General features: G+C 36.4%; 1 protein-coding gene across 1 annotated transcript in view; it reads right to left on the reverse strand.

Annotated features, from left to right (window-relative positions):
- DPP6 (dipeptidyl peptidase like 6) overlaps positions 1-21,239 on the reverse strand; it is a 1,027,554-nt gene that overhangs the window by 228,204 nt on the left and 778,111 nt on the right. The gene's annotated exons all lie outside the window — the stretch shown is intronic.

Below are 21,239 nucleotides of genomic sequence, written 5' to 3' on the forward strand. Positions count from 1 at the left end.
TAACAAAGCTCCTTAAATGCAAAGCCCACATCATTTACTGATTTTGCAAACTCAATCAAGTACAGAGTTCTACAAAGTAGCAATTTTTAAAAGTTTGTGAATATGAATTTTCTTGCTATTAAAAGTAGTAGACTCAACTCAAATAATATCTTTAATAAAAATAAATTTAAAAAAAGTAGTAGACTCAAAGTCAAGAAGCCTGGGTTATAGTCCTAGCTCTAACATTAACTGGGTAGGTAATTATGGAAAAATCATTTCATGATCTTGGGTCTCCCAGAGAAATGAAGGAGTTGGATGAAATGGTTTCTGGATTTGAATTCAGGAATTCCTGACTCCATATCCAACATTCTATGTATTGCATTATCTAGCAGTCAAAATTTGAACATACAAGTTCAGTGCTCAGATTTGAGTTCTCCACATTTCAATTCTCAAGGAAATAGTCATTTAAAAACATTACATCAGGAATACTACTGTATTACCTCCTTGATAGTAGTCTGGAAACATAAGGACTCAGGAGAGTAACAAAACCAGTCACCTGTATTCTCAAAGACCCATCCTGTCAGTGACATTTACCAAAATATAGAGGGTAAGTATTTTACATAGTTCAGGCCTTGGGGTAAATGTTAAATATTTTTTCTGAAAATATAAGCAAGCAATTTCCCTATATCATGCTCATGATAAGGAGGATCTTGAAATAATATAGAATATTGGCTTTCTGCTCTGGTTTCTCAGACTCTTAGAGTATGCACTTCAACCAGAAATGAGTTGGCAAGCTTCCAAAAGCAAGTATACATCCTAATTTAATTCCAGTAGCTGTTTGGGTGAGTTTGCCTAAGGGTAAGACGCTTGATTGAAATTTTAACTTGTTTCATACTTTCTAAGCTTTTTAAGCTAAGAGAGTTATAACCAATTAATAGATTATTAAATTAAAATTCCTCTTTCAGTATTACACTCACTCTTTTAACTTGGTCTTGTTTTTGATAGACAGGGAAAAACGAAGCAAGAGGGCAAGTTTCTGAGAAAAGGAAAAGGATATTTTGCTGTTTTCCTTTTTATGGGGGGTAGATGGGTTTTTAAGCTAAGTTTTAATGAGAGGCTGGGCAAGTTTAGGCTTTGTCTATGCCTTGATGTATCCAAACATCGAGATGATAGGAAAGTTTGATTGAAGTTGTCATATTTCACTCAGATTTTAGGGAATAATTTAGCCACAACCTTTGATCTCTCCAGTGAAAATACATACTTTTCACTTGCTGAGTTAATACTCTATCAGGTAGGAGAATAACCTTTATCTTATCAGGATGGAAACTGGACCTGTGATTTTCCTGGTATAGGGAATTGTAAAAAAAGGGAACAAACTAAGTTAACAAACTAAGGATTCTATTTCCACCTCTGAGGCAAACCACTTATCCTCTTAATACCTTAGGCATCTCTCTAAGAATACTTTAGAGAAAAAATTCTGACCCGCATATATAAACATAATGATAATAATAATATAATGATGATGATGACAATAATAACAGTAGCTAATATTTTATAGTATTACATTAATAATTGCTATACAATTATTAACTCTTTTGATTCTCACAATAGCCCTGGGATGCAGGTGCTATGAACATCCCCACTGCTCTTTTAATCACTGTGCCACCTAGCTCTCACTATTATATTAAGAGATAGAGGGGACAATATTTTTGCAATGAAAAAGAATCTATGTGATAGCTATAGAAAACCAATGCAATGTTCATAAATCCAAGCACAGCTTGGGTATGGAAATGGGGAAGATTCCATAAGTCTTCGCTTACAAGTTAGAGCTTAATTTAAAAGTTTCCCTTGCCTCTGGCTCTTGGTTCATTCTCTCTCTCTCTCTCTCTCTCTCTCTCTCTCTCTCTCTCTCTCTCTCTCTCTCTTTTACTTTCAAATCCTTCAGGCTTTCTCCCCATCAAATAGTGAAGTTAGAGCAAGTGGTTGGCGCATAGATGACCCACATCTTCCTTTTTTCCCAGTGGAGCTTGTAGAAACTAGCACTTTTCCCACTGGTGAACTGGAAATGTGTCTTCAAAGGCTAGTTACTTTTTGACTTTATCTGACAAGGGACCAACTCAACCCCTCTGATTTCTTTCCCTTTCAGAGCATCCTAATCCTATTACCAGACTAATTTTCCTAAAAACAAAATGTTCTTCCTTTCTCAAATACTTGATGACTTCCCACCATCTACAGAACAAAGTTTAAACTCCTTCCTCTGGAATTCAAGACCATTGCAATCTGGTCCCAATCCATCTGGGTCATATTATCTCCCATCTCTTAGCTAAAATGAACTAGTCATCTTTCCTACACACACACACACACACACACACACACACACACACACACACACACATTAATGACTTCGGTGATGTTCTTTCCAACCCCCATCTCTGACTCAGCCCCCCATTTGTCCTTTAACAACCAAATTTGTCCTTTAACAACTAAAACAACCAAATTTAACAACCAAACCATTCATTGCTTCAAGTCAATAAGCATTTATGATGTGTTAAGCATGTGGGAATACAAATCTAAAGGGGGGTAAAGGGAAGTGAAAAATCATTCAGGAATCATGTTAAATAATTTTTACAAATATTATTTCACTTGCTATTCACAACAAAGTATTGAAGTAGACCTAACCTATTATTATTCATCCTCCCCTTTGTACCACTGGAGAAACTGAGACAGACAGAGGTTGTAAGTGACTTGCCTAGGGTCATATAGAAAGTGTCTTCTCTAATTTGAAATTTGAACTTCCTGATTACAAGTATGATTTTTAATTCACTGAGTTCCAGCTAGCTGCCTTTGCAAATGCAAGCAAAAAGACAATTTCTGACTTCAAGAAACTTACCTTCTTTTAGGAGGTGGACAAAGACACATATAAAAGAAAACTGAAAAGAAAAGGAAGGGAGGGGAGGAAAGGAGGTGATGAAGTTCAGAGAGTCAGAAGAAGAGCTGGGAGAAAAATGCAGGATGGCTGGTCTGGACCTGCCCTCAAAATGGAAGTTTGGGGAGGGCCTTGCCAGTGCAAGAAAGAGGCTAGGGGAGGGAAGGATGTTGTTCTAGGGGAAGAAGGCAACTGAAAGGGACATATCCTTTGATTGAACTCCCAGCTCTCAGCATCTTTACTGTTCACCTGAAAGTGACTATGTACCACTTCATTTCCTTGTTTGTATGTTTGCACTGGTTCCTTAAGGAGATTATTACAGTTCTTAGAAAAGAAGGAATATATCTTCTCTTTGTAATAATAATTTGGCTAGATGGCATGGGCTTTGCCCTAGGGCACTGAAAATTTAAAAAGTGAACACAGCTCTCAGGATTAATATTTCTAAAGTAACTAATTCTGTTCCCTTCCCATCCCCTGCTCAAGTGAATTTGTCTTAATTTCTTTCTATATTATTTTCAAACCATGAATTACAAAGCTGATTTGAGGGCACATATTTCATGCTCTTTGCCCTAGGCACCAAAATTGGCAATTCAAATTCTTCTTATCCTTTCATTTAGCAGTGAAGCCTAGAAGAGTGCCCCATGCATAGCAAAGGCTTAATAAATACTGGTTAAATGGATGAAAAGGAATCAACATGCACTTATAAAGTCAGTATGCTACAGTAGAAGAAGCACTGGGGAAAGGAAGGGAAGGGGGAGAAGAGGAACAAGCATTTATTAAGTGACTAGTTTTCAACAGGCACTATACCAAGCCTAATGATAATGCTGAGAAGTAAGCACTATTATTATTCCCATTTTAAAGTTGAGGAAATTGAGAAAATTGTGGTTTAAGTGACTTATCTAGGGTAGAAATGTCTATGATCATATTTGAACTCAGATCTTCCTGACTTCACATCCAGTGATAATGATGATGATGATGATGATGCTTGTCCTTCATTCTTGAAGAAGACCAGGACATCAGGGAGGTGATGCTATAACAAGCACATGAATTGGATTTGAGTGGGGGGGGGCGGCTATGCTGAGTCATCTGTTTCCCCTCCAGAGTCATCTGAGACCAGTGGCCAGATATAGATCAGGATGACTAGAGATGACCCTGGATGCGAGGCAATCAGGGTTAAGTGACTTGTCCAAGGTCACACAGAAAGTGTCTGAGGCCACATTTGAACTCAGGTCATTTTGACTTCTCCCCACTGCATCATGTCCCATACTCTATCCACTGCATCACTCAGCAAAACACTTGGTTTGACTCTGGTTCCGCCACTTTTTACCTTTTATCTGTGTGGACAAAGTCCATGGTTGACCTCTATTTTCTCTTTCCTCTTTTGTAAATAGGTGAAGCCCCACAAGGTTATTGTGAGAATATTAAAGATCTTGTGAAGTCTTCATGAATTACCTTTGACTCATCTCTCATATCAAATCTATTACTATATTCTTTCAATTCTACCTGCTCAATACATCTCAAGTGTATCTCTTTTTCTTTCACTGTTATCACAATATTATGGCTCCTATTATCTCTCACTTGAATTATGACATCCTCCTCACAGGTCTGTCTCCAATTTCTACCCTTTCTAATCCATTCTCTTCACCAAAGCTTCTAAACTTGTGCTATGTGAACTTTTAAAAATATATTTTAGTAACTATTTACATATGAGGGGTTTCTTTTCTAATCCTATTTATTTTATAATTTTAAAACCATTATTCTAAGAAAATCTTCTTAGGCTTCATCAAACTGCCAGAGACCCATGACACAAAAGACACTAAGAATCCATGCCCTATATTATGTCAATATGTGAAATCTTTGACTTTTGCTAACATAGAGAAATTCAGCTATGGGATATACCTTCACCCACACTAAGGGGTGATAATTCCTAGAGGTATCTGAGTTACTAAGAAATTAAGTGGCTTGCTAAGGATGATATAACTAGGAGCAGAGTTGAGATCTGAACCAATTCTCTCTAACTTCAAGGCTAACATTCTTCTCACTATCATATTGCCTCCATTTTCTTTATATTACTACCAGGTCAATCTTCTTTCTCCATAAATTTGGGAATGTAACTTGTAAACTTAAAAATCTTTAGTGGCTTCTTATGCTTTTCAAAACCTATTCAACTGGCATTCAAGACCCCTACAATCTGGTTCTATTCTTCCTTTTTAGTTTTATATCATAAATTTTCCTCCACATACCTTCTACTCTAGTTAAAATGAAACATTCCTTCTTTAATATGCCTTGTACTATTACTTACTACTACTACTACTACTACTACTACTACTACTACTACTACAATCACTATTATTACCACCTAACATTTACATAGTCTTACTATGCTCTAAATACTTTATAATTATTATTCCCTTATAATTATTACTCCTCATAACTCTGTGCAGTAGGTGCTATTTTTAATCTCATTTTATAGATGAGGAAACTGAGGCAAACAGATTAAGTATCTTGACCAGAGTCATAGTTAGTAAGTATCTGAGGCTAGATTTGAATTCAGGCCTTCCCAACTTCAGACCCAGTGCCTTATACCTCTGTTCCACTTTGCTGCCATTTCCCTTTCTTTATGTCATTCCATGTAGCTGGATTCCCCTCTTGGGATGTTAAATTCTTAACCATTTTTTTTAAAGTCAGTTTCAAAAGTCACCTATTATATAATTCCTTCTCGGATTCCAAACATTGATGATGACTTTACCCATCCCAAACCTCTTATAGTTCTTTGTAAAGAATTCTTCTGTTGAAGTTATATATTATTCTAGATTTTAGTTATTTGAAAAAGTGTTCATTTGCTGGTTGCTCTCCATGAAGGGAGAGACTGTTTCTTGTCAAAACTTCATTTTTTCTCTCAGGGTCTCCAGAGTACTTAGCATATAACAGGATCCTTATAAAGTTTTATGCTGTACAAATGAAATGATTATTTTAGCCATTGACATTAATATTGGCTACAGATTTCTACCTAAGAAGGGGTCTTTTAATAACCAAATAGTAGAGGTTGTCATTGCATATTGGGCACTGGGTAGTGAAACTACTATGAAAGATTAGTTCATTACCAAATGGGGACTGAATATCTATAAGGAGGCTGGTACATGGGTCTACTTAAGGAAGAATAGACAGGAAAGTATGGTAGCATATCTCTTAAAAACAAAATATTATGCAGTATAATATTCATAAAGGCAACCAAATTAATTTTTTTTAAATCACTTCAATGTTGGTATAATAAACAACATTAGAGTAGGAATTTGCAAACTTAAATTTTGGGTCAAGTTCTCCCACTAACTATAATAACAGCTGAAGGTGGAAAGAAGAAGATCTCCACAGCATCTAGTCTAACCCATCCATTACAATCAATTTCCTTTTTAACATTCTCAACAAATAGTAACCCAGACTTTTCCTCTCCTCCAGCTTGCTCTACTTTTGAAAAGCACTAATTATCAGTAAGTCTTTCCTTACATGGAATCTAAAATTGTTCCTTCACAATTTCCTCTCATTGTAAGAAATTCTGCCTTGTGGGGTCAAGCTTATGGAAGGCTAATCCACCTTTAAATTCTTAAAGATGACTATTACTTCCCTTCCTAAATCTTTTCTTCTCCAAATTAAATATCTTCAATTCTCTAGGTCATTAATGTTCTTCCTAAAGTATGACATCCAGAAATAAATACAATATACCTTATGTGATCTTATTACATGTGGATTTTTGGCTCTCAATCTATGTTTCTCTTACAGCAAGGAAAGATTGAATTCAATTTTTTGGATATAATAACAAAAGGTTGATTTACAATGATTTTAGTTAAGACATTTTACTATTCCAGGTTTCCAGTTTCATAATTAATAAAAGATGGACTGAGTCATCAGTTCCCTAAGGCCTCTACAGACTCTCACAATTTTAGGAATCTAGAATTCTTCATCCAGACTTCTATTTCTCTATATTTGCTAGAGTAAAGAGAACTTCTAATGCTATAGCTGTTTTTATAAATAAACCCAATGTAACCCTGCAGCTGCAGAAGGATGCTACAGCTGTGATCTCTTCAGATGGATCAGGGGTTGAGGTTATTTATATTTAGTTTGTGGAAATACTGTTGAAATAGCAAAGCCTTTAATCTTGACTGTTCCATTCCCAGCATGTGCCACTGTATATATACTAGTGAACAGAGCAAATTGGAGGCTCAGAAACTTTGCTCTTCACCACCTGCTTCTAGATACTTTAGTCTCCTTTCTGCAAATGCTTTTTACCTTTTCTCAGATTTCCACTTAGAGATTCAGATGAATCAGACAAATAGGACTGCAGCCAATTTTGGGATCCTACTCTTGACACATAGAAGAATCTACCTGTGTATACCAGAGTGCCAAATTCTGCAACCAGAGAAGGCAAGAGATGATCTTTCTCTCTCTAGGGACCTATTGAAGGTTTTTCAATTTGACTCCACACCTGACCCATGCTACCAGATTTCCAGTGACTCCCTAGTATAGGACTTTTGCTTTAGTCATGTCTATCTTTTATATAAGAAACATGCTATGTTTAATTTCTTTTCTTGAATATCTTCATTTATTTTTCTCTCTTTACTTGGAGTATCTTCTCTCTTCTTTCCTTCCACAAATTCTAACCATTGTTCAAAGTCAAAACCACATCCTTTCTGAACCTTCCCCCGCCCCAGAACTATGGCAGACCCTATTGAATTTTTCTTCCCTTTGAGTTCTTAGAGAATATATAATATATATCACAGAATGTGAATTATGCCCTTTTATTCCTTCTTGTTTCATGTGTGTTAGTCTTTGATCCTCAAGCATAATTTAAATTGATATTTTAAAGAAACAGTGCATAGAGAGCTAGACTTGGAGCTAAGAGTCTGGGTTGAAGTCTTGCCTCTGATCTATAGTGGTTGTGAAAACCTGGATAAGTCATTTAACTTCTCAATACATCAATCAACTCCTGCAGAATGCCTTCTCTAACTCCTCTTAATTGCAACTCTTTCTTTTATTTTTTCCTATTTATACTGAATATAGTTTACTTTGTGTGTGTGTGTATATATATATATATATATATATATATATATATATATATATATATATATGTATATATATATATTTGTTTGTTTATAATCTCTCCAATTAGATTGTAATCTACCTGAGGGCAGATATTGTCTTTTGCCTCTTCTTTTTGTATCCTTGGTGCCTGGTGAATAGTAGATTAATAAATGTTTATTGATTGATAATACCAATGTAAATTGAAGAAAAAGTGTTGAGTTGAACCGGGTGTTTTCTTACAAGGGAATTTCTTTACATCAATAAAGTCACAGGTGCAGTCTCTTCTCCCATGAGTCAGGCACTGTACAAATTTTTGCAGGAAATATAAAGACAAAAATGAGACAGTCTCTGACCTCTGAAAGTTTGCATTCTTTGAGGAATCAGATACAAGATGACTCTCTTAAAGCAAAAACACTTCAATGACTTTGAGGTGAGGAAAGAAACATCCACCAAACACCTGGTAAATGATATATTGTTTTGTGAAATCAATCTTTTCAATAGAATCATCTTAAAGCCCAAAGGGCAAGCGTAGATTTTGAATTTTTGTATTATGTTTTTATTGCTGTTTTGTATTTTTTTAGAATCAAATTGGGACTTCCGGCCAAGATGGCAGAGAGAAGACAGGCACAGTTCTAAAGTCTCCTAATCTCTTCCCCATCTATCACTTGAAACAAAGCTCTTAAAAGAAATCCAACCCAGAAAGAAAAGCCAGGAGAAAGAACATCTACCTCAGGATTTGTCTCCAGCAGTGACTTTGGCTGAATTGGGCAGGTGAGTCTGGGCTCAGAGGGAGCATCAGCTCGGGATCAGCCAGATTAACAGCTGAACTGGAGCTGGGAGTCTGAGGGCCTGAGAGCCCGACCTGCTGGATCAGCCGTGGGGCTAGACGGCAGGGGCTTGAGTCAACTAGGGAACAGAAGTGCTGGTGTTGGTGCTGATCCCCCCCCCCCCCCCCCCCCCCCCCCCCCGGAGCTTTCAGACAGGGCTGGGGGTAGAGTTCTGGTGCAGGAGAGCTGCAGACACCATCCCTGGGCTTCTCTGGTCTGAGGAACTCTGAGTTCCATTACAGCTCAGACCTCTTCCTGAACAAACAAATGCAAAGTACTTCTGCCTCAGTCCCAGGTGTGTGAGCAGAAGAACTAGCCCAGCTAATGAATGACCCCAGGCCAGGGTAAAGAGCACCATTGATTGAAAGCAAAAGAATTCAATAGCTCCAACTCCTCCCTTCAAGCAAAGGGAGAAGGCCTCAATCAAGGTCACAGACACTCCAGAGAAAGCAACCAGCACCTCCTACTGGCCAGCCAGAGAAACTGCACTCAGTGAGTAAAGCCCTTAGCGATCCCAAGCCCCTGTGAACCAGCCCCTCCCCAACTCAAGGTCTTAGCAAAATGCAGAAGGGTCAGTGGAAAGGTGGATCCATAGAAAAATTCTTGGAAGGGAACGACCCTAACTCAGAAAGACCTGGAACCTCTGAGGAGAATATGATCTGGTCTTCAGCACAGAAAGACTTCCTTGAAGAAATAAGGAAGGAGCTTAAAAATTTGGGAGAAACAATTAATACCTTGAAACAAGAAAACAAATCCTTAGAAAGTACAATTGGACAAATACAAAATGAGAATAAATATCTCAGATCATCAATTGGACAATTACAAAATAAGAATAAATCTCTCACATCATCAATTGGACAAATACAAAGTGAGAATAATTCTCTCAGATCCTCAACTGGGCAAATGCAAAAAGAAAATAATTCTCTCAAAACCTCAATTGGTCAAATGGAAAGCTTTCAAAAGTAGAATTGACCAATTGGAAAAGGAATTGCAAAAGGTTAATGAAGAAAATTCTTCCCCCCCACCCAAAGAATGGAGTCTACAGAAACTAATGACTTCATGAGACAGCAAGAGTCAGTTAAACAAAATCAAAAAATGGAAAAATACAAGAAAATGTAAAATATCTCATCAACAAAACCACTGACCTTGAGAATAGATTGAGGAGGGGCAACCTGAAAATTATAGGATTTCCTGAAAACATTGAAGAGAAAAAAAAAGCCTGGACTTAATATTACAGGATCTAGTGATCAAAAACTGCCCTGATATCATGGAATTGGAGGGCAAAGTAGTTATTGAAAGAATATATCCATCCCCTCCAGAAAAAGATCCTAAAATGAAAACACCAAGGAATGTTGTGGTCAAATTGCAGAACTATCAGATAAAAGAGAAAATCCTACAAGCAGCCAGAAAGAAAAAAATTAAATATCAAGGAGCCACAGTAAGCATCATGCAGGACCTGGCTGCATCAACATTAAGGGATCGAAGGGCTTGGAAGGAGATATTTCAAAGAGCAAGGGAGCTTGGAATGCAGCCAAGAATCTACTTTCCTACAAAGCTGAGCCTTCTCTTCCAGGGAAAAAGATGGACATTTAACAAAATGGAAGAATTCCAAAAATTCCTGATGAAAAGACTAGAGCTAAACAGAAAATCTGGACATCAAACAGGAGGTTCAAGAGACACATGAAAAGGTAAAAGAAAAAAGAAAAAAAAAGAAAGGGGAAGGTAAAAGGAAAAAAAAAACTGCTATCCAGTAAGTTGAAACTGGCTATATCCCAGCATGGGGAAAAAATTCTCATAAATCTTGAGAATTGTAACTTTAACAGAGAGAATATACCTAGTCAGAAAGATGGACATTCATGATCTATCCATGAGACTGATATCTAGAGATGTAACTGGCTTTAACCCCATTTGAAAGAAAGACTCTAATAACTCTCAAGAATTTTAACTCTATTTGATAGAATATACTAAACCAGAAGTGACAGACACTCAGAATTTTCTATGACTTAGAATGATCTAAAAAAAACTACCTCCTTAAAAAGGGGAACAGGAAAGAGACAGGAGGAGGGAGGGGATTGAATGGGGTAAATCTCATTACACTAAGAGGTACAAAAAACCTATGGTAATAGAGGGGAAGAAGGGAGCAGATGAGAAACACCGGAATCTTCTTCTCATCAGCCCTGGCTTAAAGTCAACCTACACATACTCAGTTAATTTATAAAACATCCAACCTTTCAAGTATTAAAAGGGGAAAAGGGGAGGGGGGACGGAGAAGGGGAAGGGGAGTGGGGGAAAAAAGGGGAAATAACAAAAGGAAGGGAAGGGAAAAGGGAAAAAGGGAAAGGGGAAAGAAAGGGGAGGGGTGATATAGGAGGGCAAACATACTGAAGGGGGTGGTATTCAGAAACAAAATACTGGGCAATATGGATAAAGGGGGGAAGGGGGAAAATACAAACAGAGGGAAGATAGCATGGAGGGCAATAAAGAATTAGTAATCATAACTTTGAACGTGAATGAGATGAACTCTCCCTTAAAACATAAGCAAATGGCAGAGTGGATTAAAAACCAGAATCCTACAATATGCTGCTTACAAGAAACTCATTTGAAGCAGAGAGAGATACATATAGAGTAAAGGTAAAAGGTTGGAGCAAAATACTTCAGCTGAAGTAAAAAAAGCAGGGGTAGCAATCCTTTTCTCAGACAAAGCAGCAGCAAAAATAGATAGCGTTAAAAGAGATAAGGAAGGAAACTGTACCCTCCTAAAAGGTACCATAGATAATAAAGTCGTTTCAATATTGAATATATATGCACCCAGTAGGACAGCACCCAAATTCTTAGAGGAGAAGCTGAAAGAACTACAGGAAGACACAGACAGCAAAACTCTACTAGTGGGAGACCTCAACTTTCTGCTCTCAGATCTAGATAAATTGAATCATAAAATAAACAAGAAAGAAGTTAAGGAGGTAAATACATTGTTAGAAAAATTAGATATGGTAGACTTATGGAGGAAACTGAATGGGGATAGGAAGGAATATATCTTTTTCTCTGCAGTACATGGAACTTATACAAAAATTGACCTTGTACTAGGACATAAAAACCTAATGATCAACTGCAGAAAGGCAGAAATAGTGAATACATCTTTCTCAGATCTTTTCTCAGACAATGCAATAAAATTCATATGCAATATTGGGCCAACAAGATATAGACCCAGAACAAATTGGAAATTGAATAACCTCATTTCAAAAAATGAGTGGACCAAAAAAACAAATTATAGAAAGAATTAACCATTTTATCCTAGATAATGATAATAATGAAATAACATACCAAAACCTATTGGATTCATTAAAAGTGACTCTCAGTGGATATATTATAGCTCTAAATGCTTATATGAATTAAAAAATCCCCAATTAAATACCAAATTAGAAATTCTAAAAATTGAAGGAGAAATTAATAAAATCAAAAGCAAAAAAACTATTGAATTAATAAATAAAACCAAAAGTTGGTATTATGAAAAAACCAATAAAATTGATAAACCTATAGTCAATTTGATTAAAAAAAAAGAGGAAACCAAATTGCTAGTATCATAAATGAAAAAGGTGAACTCACCATCAATGAGGAGGAAATTAAAGTAATAATTTGAAATTATTTTGCCCAACTCTATGCCAATAAATTTGATGATCTAAGTGAAATGGGTGAATATTTATAAAAATATAAGTTGCCCAGGTTAAATGAAGAAGAGATTAAATACCCAAACAACCCCATCTGAGAAAAAGAAATTCAACAAGCCATCATTGAACTCCCTAAGAAAAAAATCTCCAGGGCCTGATGGATTCACAAGAGAATTCTACCAAACATTTAAGGAACAATTGGTTCCAAATTTATATAAACTCTTTGGAAAAATAGGGCAAGATGGAACTCTGCCTAACTCTATGAAACCAATATGGTGCTGTTACCTAAACCAGGAAGAGTTAAAACAGAGAAAGAAAATTATAGACCTATTTCCCTGATGAATATAGATGCAAAAAATCTTAAATAAAATCTTAGCAAAATGATTACAACAACTTATCACTAGGATAATACATTATGATCAAGTAGGATTTATTCCAGGAATGCAGGGTTGGTTCAATATTAGGAAAACTGTTAGTATACTCAATTATATCAACAACGAATCTATCAGAAATCATATGATCATATCAATAGATGCTGAAAAAGCTTTTGAGAAAATACAGCATCCATTCCTATTAAAAACACTAGAGAGTGTAGGAATAAATGGACAGTTCCTTAAAATAATTGGTAGCATCTATCTGAAACCATCAATAAGCATTTTATTCAATTGGGAGAGGTTAGAGACATTCCCAATAAGATCAGGGGTGAAACAAGGGTGCCCATCATCACCACTACTATTCAATATTGTATTAGGAATGTTAGCATCAGCAATTAGAGAAGAAAAAGAAATTGAAGGAATTAGAATTGGGAAGGAAGAGACAAAACTCTCACTCTTTGCAGATGACATGATGGTCTACCTAGAGAATCCTAAAAAATCATCCAAAAAACTACTGGAAACAATTAGCAATTTTAGCAAAGTTGCAGGTTATAAAATAAACCCTCATAAATCCTCAACTTTTCTATATATGTCTAGCAAGATACAGCAGGAAGAGCTAGAAAGAGAAATCCCATTCAAAGTAACCTCAGACAATATAAAATACTTGGGAGTCTATTTGCCAAGACAGACTCAGAATCTTTTTGAAAACAATTATAAAACACTTCTCACAAATTAAATCAGATTTAAATAACTGAGCAAATATGAACTGCTCATGGATAGGTAGAGCTAATATAAAAAAAATGACAATTCTACCAAAACTAAACTATCTGTTTAGTGCCCTACCAATCAAAATTACAAAAAATTATTTAAATGAGTTAGAAAAAAATTGTAAGTAAATTCATATGGAGAAATAAAAAGTCAAGAATTGCCAGAAGCTTAATGAAAAAAAAGTGCAAAAGAAGGTGGCTTAGCCCTACCTGATCTAAAATTATATTATAAAGCATCAGTCATCAAAACTGTTTGGTATTGGCTAAGAAATAGAGTGGTGGACCAGTGGAATAGACTAGGTGTAAAAGCAAGAGATGATTATAGTAATCTGCTGTTTGATAAACCCAAAGAGTCCAGCCATTGGGATAAAAACTCCCTCTTTGATAAAAACTGCTGGGATAATTGGAAGTTAGTATGGAAGAAACTTAGATTAGACCAACACCTCACACCCTTTACCAAGATAAGATCCAAATGGTTACAGGACTTAGACATAAAAAAACAATACTATAAGCAAATTAGAAGATCAAGGACCAGTTTACCTGTCAGATCTATGGAAAGGGGAGCAGTTTATGACTAAGGAAGAGTTGGAGAACATCACCAAAAACCAATTAGATGATTTCCATTACATTAAATTAAAAAGCTTTTGCACAGATAAAACCAATGTAACCAAGATCAAAAGAAATGTAGTAAATTGGGAAACAATCTTTACAACTAATGATTCTGACAAAAGACTCATTTCTAAAATATACAGAGAACTAAGTCATATTTTTAAAACAAAAAGCCATTCCCCAATTGACAAATGGTCAAAGGATATGCAAAGGCAATTTACAGATGAGGAGATCAAAGCAATCCACAGCCATATGAAAAAATGCTCTAAATCATTAATTATTAGAGAAATACAAATTAAAGCCTCTCTGAGGTACCACCTCATACCTCTCAGATTGGCCAATATGACCAGAAAGGATAATGATCATTGTTGGAAGGGTTGTGGGAAATCTGGGACACTATTACACTGTTGGTGGAGCTGTGAACTCATCCAACCCTTCTGGTGAGCTATTTGAAACTATGCCCAAAGGGCACCAAAAATGTGCATACCCTTTGACCCAGCAATACCACTACTGGGTCTATATCCTGAAGAGATGATGAAAAAGGGTAAAAACATTACTTGTACAAAGATATTTATAGCAGCCCTGTTTGTGGTGGCAAAGAACTGGAAATCAAGTAAATTTCCTTCAATTGGGGAATGGCTTAGCAAACTGTGGTATATGTATGTCATGGAACACTATTGTTCTATTAGAAACCAGGAGGGAGGGGATTTCAGGGAAGCCTGGAGGGATTTGCATGAACTGATGCTGAGTGAGATGAGCAGAACCAGAAAAACACTGTACACCCTAACAGCAACATGAGAGTGATGTTCAACCTTGAAGGACTCGCTCATTCCATCAGTGCAACAATTGGGAATTTTGGGCTGTCTGCAAAGGAGAGTGCCATTTGTATCCAGATAAGGAGCTGTGGAGTTTGAATAAAGTTCAAGGACTATTCCCTTTAATTTAGAGAAAAAAACCCAGATATCTTATTTTCTGATCTTGTTACCTCTTAGACTTCTCTTCTCTTCTTTAAGGATATGATTTCTCTCTCATCACACCCAGATTGGATCAAGGTACAACATGGAAACAGAGTAAAGATTGATATATTGCTTTCCATGGAGGGGGTGGGGGGGAGGGAAGTAAGATTGGGGGGGGAAATTGTAAAACTCAAATAATATCTTTAATAAATTAAAAAAAAATCAAATTGTACACTTCCATTTATGGACACTTCCACCAGAGGTTTAGATCAGAACTTGATCTACTATTTAAAGACTTACATGGTTGACTGGTAGCAAGGAGAGTTTAAATGATGTGCCCAGGATCATATAAGCAATACCTGTCATTGGCAAAACTTGAATCCAAGGCTTCCTTCCACTAACGTGCCACAATGCCTGAATATGCACTAGTTGTGTATGTGTGTTTATGTGTGTGTGAGATAGAGAGACAGAGATAGAGACAGAGACAGACAGACAAGGCAAGTTGTTCAGTTTCTAAGTAACCCAAGTAACTCTTTAATGCTATAAGCTGTAGATTGTGTGCTGATCTATATTGAAAGGAGTTTTATCCTCTGAGTTCCCTATATTAAGAAAAACAAAGGTGCAGTCCCAATATGTACACAGACACATTTATATATGTCATTCATCTGCTATTCAGGGGCTAGAGTGATTTTTGTTAAATGCATGTCTAGCCATATCACCCCCACCCTACCCATCCCCAATAAACTGCAGTAGCTCCCTATTACCTCCAAAATAAACCACGAAATCCTTTGTCTGATATTTAAAGTCCTTTACAACATATCTCTTCCTTCCTTTCTAATCTTCTTTCACTTAACTCTCCTCTACAACCAGGGGTACTTGCTGTATTTGCTAATTCTCAAACATAATACTCCATCTCCCTAATACATGACTTTCTGATGACTGTCCTGATGCTTAGAATGTTCTTTCCTCACTTTGACCACTTGGTTTCCCTAGCTTCTTTGAAGACTTAATCAAATTCTATTTTGTACAGAAAGTCTTTCCTAGATCACCTTTACTATTAGTGACTTCCCTCTCAGATGACCTTTTATTTCCACTATATACACACACACACACACACATATATATGTATATATACACACACACCTTGTAGGGGCAGCTATGTGAGCAGTGGATAAAGCACCGACCTTGAAATCAGGAGGGTGAGAGTTTGAATCCATCCAGACACTTGCCACTTACTAGTTGTGTGACCCTAACTGTGATTGCCCCTCTTCCAGGGCCATCTCCAGTTGTTATGATCCATATCTGGCCACTGGACCCAGATGGTTCTGAAGGAGAAAGTGAGGCTGGTGACAACACAGCTGCCCCTCATTCAAATCCAATTCACTTTCTTGTTATGGCATCACCTCCCTGATGTCAAGGTCTTCTTTGAGTAAAAATGACAAAACATTATATATCTTGTATGAATACAGCTATTTGTGTGTTTTCTCTTTCATTGGAAAATTTGGTTCAGGGTCCTCAACTTGACTTCTTCAGGGGTTGATAAATTAATTGTGAATTACCCAATTCTCTGTCCTCCCATTTTGGCTACTTCAATGTTAAACATTTCCTTTAATAAATCAATGGATCAATCAATTAACCAGCAAGCATTTATTAAGGGTCTATGTGCCAGTTCAAAAATGGTATCTTGTACATTGAGGAAATAAACACAAAGAATGAAACAATCCTTGCTCCAAAAGAGTTTTCAATCTAATGGGAAATGAAAGAGAAGAACTAAAATCCAAAAGGCCAGTTTTGAAAGTCACTATTTTATTTGATGAAAGTTTAGCGAATGGCATTTGTAGTCACTGGCCAAAATGAGCTTTTAAAATTACTTGGGGATCTGAAGTATTCTTGCCCTCATTGTCCCTGTTGCTACAAATTATAAAGAGTTGGCTGTACTTTTATATTGGGAAATAACTGAGCCTAGATAGGAACATTCAAATCAAATTTCTGGCGAAAGAAAGTCTCAGAACTCAAAACAATTAACCAAGGACCATTTCTCTCTCTCACCAGGCTTCCAGGAAGCAATTCAGATACAAAATGTGTATTGTATAACCTGAAATTGTTCTGTGTGACTATTTCATGGCTTTATGTAACGTGACAAACTTCGAAATGGTCTAGTCAGGGTGGAGAAACCTTTCTTTAGAAAAGGAAATAAACAGTCTATAGAAAACAACAATGGAAGGTTACATACTTTTAAAGAAAGTTTTGTGCATGTGATTTTTATATTTTTTTTTCTGAAAGTGAATGTCATTCATTTTTTAAAAAAGATTCCTCATCCTTTTTGACAGAGCACTGGGGCTGGAAATAAGAAAATTTGGTCTCTGGTCCTGGACTGACCACAAGCCAGTAAGATCACTTAGGGTCAATTACTCAATCACTTGAGGCCTCAGTTTTCCTAATTTGGAAAATGGACAAAATCACACTGGTCACATCTCTTTCCATTCCTGTGACTTGTCAAGGTTATCTTCTCTGCCTCAAATTAGCTTCCTTTTTATCTTTACCTATTATATTCTTCAGATCTTTTCAAATGTCAGTCCACGCATCATCTCCTGCAAGAAGCCTTTTTTCACATTTCCCTAGTAGTTAATGGTCCTGACTTAGAAATTAAGTTACGAATATTTTGAATTTACCTGTATGTACAAATGATGTTGTCTCCCAGTAGATTAAAAGTTCTTTGAGAGAAAGAGTGTTACTTCATTGCTGTCTTTGTATCCCATGTGTGTAACAACATTCCTGGCAAGGATTTAATGAATTTTTTTTTAATTCAATTGAATCCATGCTACAGGAATCCTTGAATTTATTTTATAAACCATAAAGGGATACATTGGTGAATCACAATACTATCAACCTGTCTAATCAGTTGCTGCATATAGTGATAACTGATATCAGCCCTGTCTTGTATCCCTTACTTCTCACTAGTCTCCTTCCTTGCCCTTCACTTCAAAAATCAGTGTACATATTACATTAAATTTCTGCACAGGCAAATTAATACAGGCTTTAATACCAAAGGGCATGGTCTGAAGCCACATAAGCTGAAGCCTCATAGAGAATTTAAAATTACTCTTCTTACCAGAGAGCACTTGTACAATTCATCCCTTGAAAATGTCAACCAGAATAGAGATGAAACATCCTAGGCAAAACAATAAATGCTTCCCCAGTGGAAGAGCTTTTAAATGTTAAAGGAAAAGCTTCACTTTCAAAATCACCCACCCAAAGAGATCCTTTCAAATTTGCCTTATATCTTGTGAAACCTCATGCTAACTTGGGCTACTCTGATATGATGAGACATGACTACTTTTCAAAACAGAAAGATTTTCTTTAAACACAAGCAAGTTTCTAGAAATTTGTCAGCATGATATAAGAGCTTGCGATAACACCATTTTGTCCAAAATTTCTGTGGCTAAGAGAATTTCTAGTTGCCTAAGAAACTCAACCTAGGTTATTAATAAGAACACCTATCTCACAGGTTTGTTGTGAGCACCAGTTGAGATGATATTTATAAAAATATTCTCTTGGGTGAGACAAGTAAAGATAGACTTTTTATACATCCAAATTTCTTTGTCAGTTTTTTTTTTCCTGTGCTGGTGATCTAAAGAATAGCCTTGTGTCTATCATGTAAGGTCTACAATGAAATAAAAAAAATAGCTCTGACAATTCTCTCTTGAATCTTAATTTAGGTTATAAGTTAACAGAAAGTTAGGAATAAAGTAGTATGGCAAAAAGAGCACTGCATTAGGAATCAGAGGCATTGGGTTTAAATCACAGTTCTGTTACTTATTTCTTGTGACTACAGTAATCTCAATTGTAAAATCATGTTGTTGGACTCTAAAATTCCTTTCAGCTCTAAATTCTACAATTTGACCAATGGTGAGATTCCTATTTTGAACTCAAAGAATAAGGTTATTGAATAGGAGTTACTCTGTTTATGCCAAAATTTGGATCAGCCCTGAGTAAAAAGATGGAGTTGGTACAGTTTGTCTCTGAAACTCTAGCTCCCCTCTCTCCCATTCTAATACTTTTGTCTTAGAAAATCTCTAACTGCCCAATAACCTGTGCCTAGACTGAGAAGTCCTGTCTAAGTGAGACAGGTATTGTGAGTTTCTCAGTCTGGGTTCCATGAGAGTTGAGGGAGAGTCTTGCCCATCATGAGGTTGGTAAGACTAAGTGGTCAAGAAGGGATTGAAGGGAAATATATTTATTATTGTATTTAGAAAGATCATATGGGCTAGGAGTAACTTTAGCTTCCTAGGATACAGACTTTTAGGTTTTATTGGAATATGTAGCCAATCAGTAGTAGATGGAAGAAGTGTGCAAGCATTAGGGTCACAAGTATTGCTAAAGGTTGGTTCTGTTCCTGTGGGAAATCTCTCAAAGTCATCTTTAAAATTGAATCATTTATCTTTAGCCTATTGTTGAAAGGAAAGAAATTGAGGGTCTCCATCATACTTATCTGTTTCTTTGTTCCCCAAAGTCATAGTATCTGGGGAGAATGTTTCCCCCAAATTCATAATTTTCTTGTTCATGCACCACATAAACAAAGATATATGTATTTTGTGCATACAAATCTAAATGCTTCTCATTTATCTGTACTGGGGATCAAATTAGTGGCCTCAACAGACATGGTGTGTCAGTCTTGGTGCACCTGAACAGTACTGTAATAGATGAAGAAACCATAGATGTTCAACCTGAAGAAGAAAAAACTCAAAGAGGACATGATAACAGTTTTTAAGTATCTGAAGGACTGTCACATTTTTAATTATAATGAAATAATTTTTTTATTAATCATGAAGCCTAGAGATCATATTTCATTTAACTCCTTGAAATATATGATATAGTAGCCAAGTTAATAGAAAGATATGGAGCAATAGGGAGGATCAAGGAATGCTGTTCAAGTGACCATGGATATATCTTAAAGTTTAGATGAGTCAAGGCCAATGAGAGAAGAAACTAAGGTCAGAAGACCAGGTATGTGAAGGAAAGAAATGAAGGAAAAGATTATTTTGGAATGAGAGCTCCTGCTAAAAAAGAAGTACAAAGGGTTCAAAGTTCAGAGATGATTCTGAAGTTCTAAATTTGTGGTCTTAGCTTAAGGAAATTGGGGACTCCTTAAGAGAGAGGATTGAAGAAGTGATTTCTTTATTAAGGGTCTTTCTACCAGTAGAAGGATTTATTTCAGGTAGAGTAATTGAAAATAGAAAGTATTGACTTGAAGGTGAGGAAAAAAGTGAACTTTAAGAACTTTAGTAATGGGTGAGGGTGATAGAATGCCATAATTAATTCCAGGGGGAGATAGTTTGGAAAGCTGAAAAGAAGATGGAAAATCCACATCACTGTCACCAAATCCACTAGCTAAAGACCTAAAGTTGAACTAATATCAAAGATGAGATATGGCAGAATAAGGTTAATTAGGAAGGAAGAAGGGGTCAAGAAAAAAGGAAGATCCAGTTCTCAAATAGCTGTCATTTTTGTAAATGTATTTTATCAGTCATTGTATCTCATCCTCTTGTCTGTTTGGTCTCTGCTTTGAGGCAAATTCCCTATAAAGCTGCGGGGAGGCCGGTCTGGTTTCTTTTGAGGAGTAAGGGAAGGGGAGAGAAAAAAGATAGAAAATTTAGTGAGGTTCAAGGAAGATTTTTGAAATATTCACAGAAGGGTGGCTAGGTGGTGTAGTGGATAAAGCACTGTCCTTGGAGTTGGGAGTCCGGTCTCAGACACTTAATAATGACCTAGCTGTGTGGCCTTGGGCAAGCCACTTAACCCCATTTGCCTTGCAAAAACCTAAAAAAATAAAAAAGAAATATTCACAGTTAAGAGAGTTTTAGTTTTCTTAGGTTAAGGGATGTTGAGAATGTTAGGAAAAATCATCTTAGCTCTGAGGTTGATGTTGAGAAGATCAATAAAGTCCTTCTGTAGGCATCACAAAAGAAAGCACCACTGTACCATTTTAGGGAGATTGGGAAATCATGGCTGACCCAGACCTGTCCAGCTTTAAATCTCTGCCACTCTCCTATATACTGA

The sequence above is a fragment of the Macrotis lagotis genome, chromosome 7, assembly GCF_037893015.1.
Source record: "Macrotis lagotis isolate mMagLag1 chromosome 7, bilby.v1.9.chrom.fasta, whole genome shotgun sequence".
Taxonomy (NCBI): Eukaryota; Metazoa; Chordata; class Mammalia; order Peramelemorphia; family Peramelidae; genus Macrotis; species Macrotis lagotis.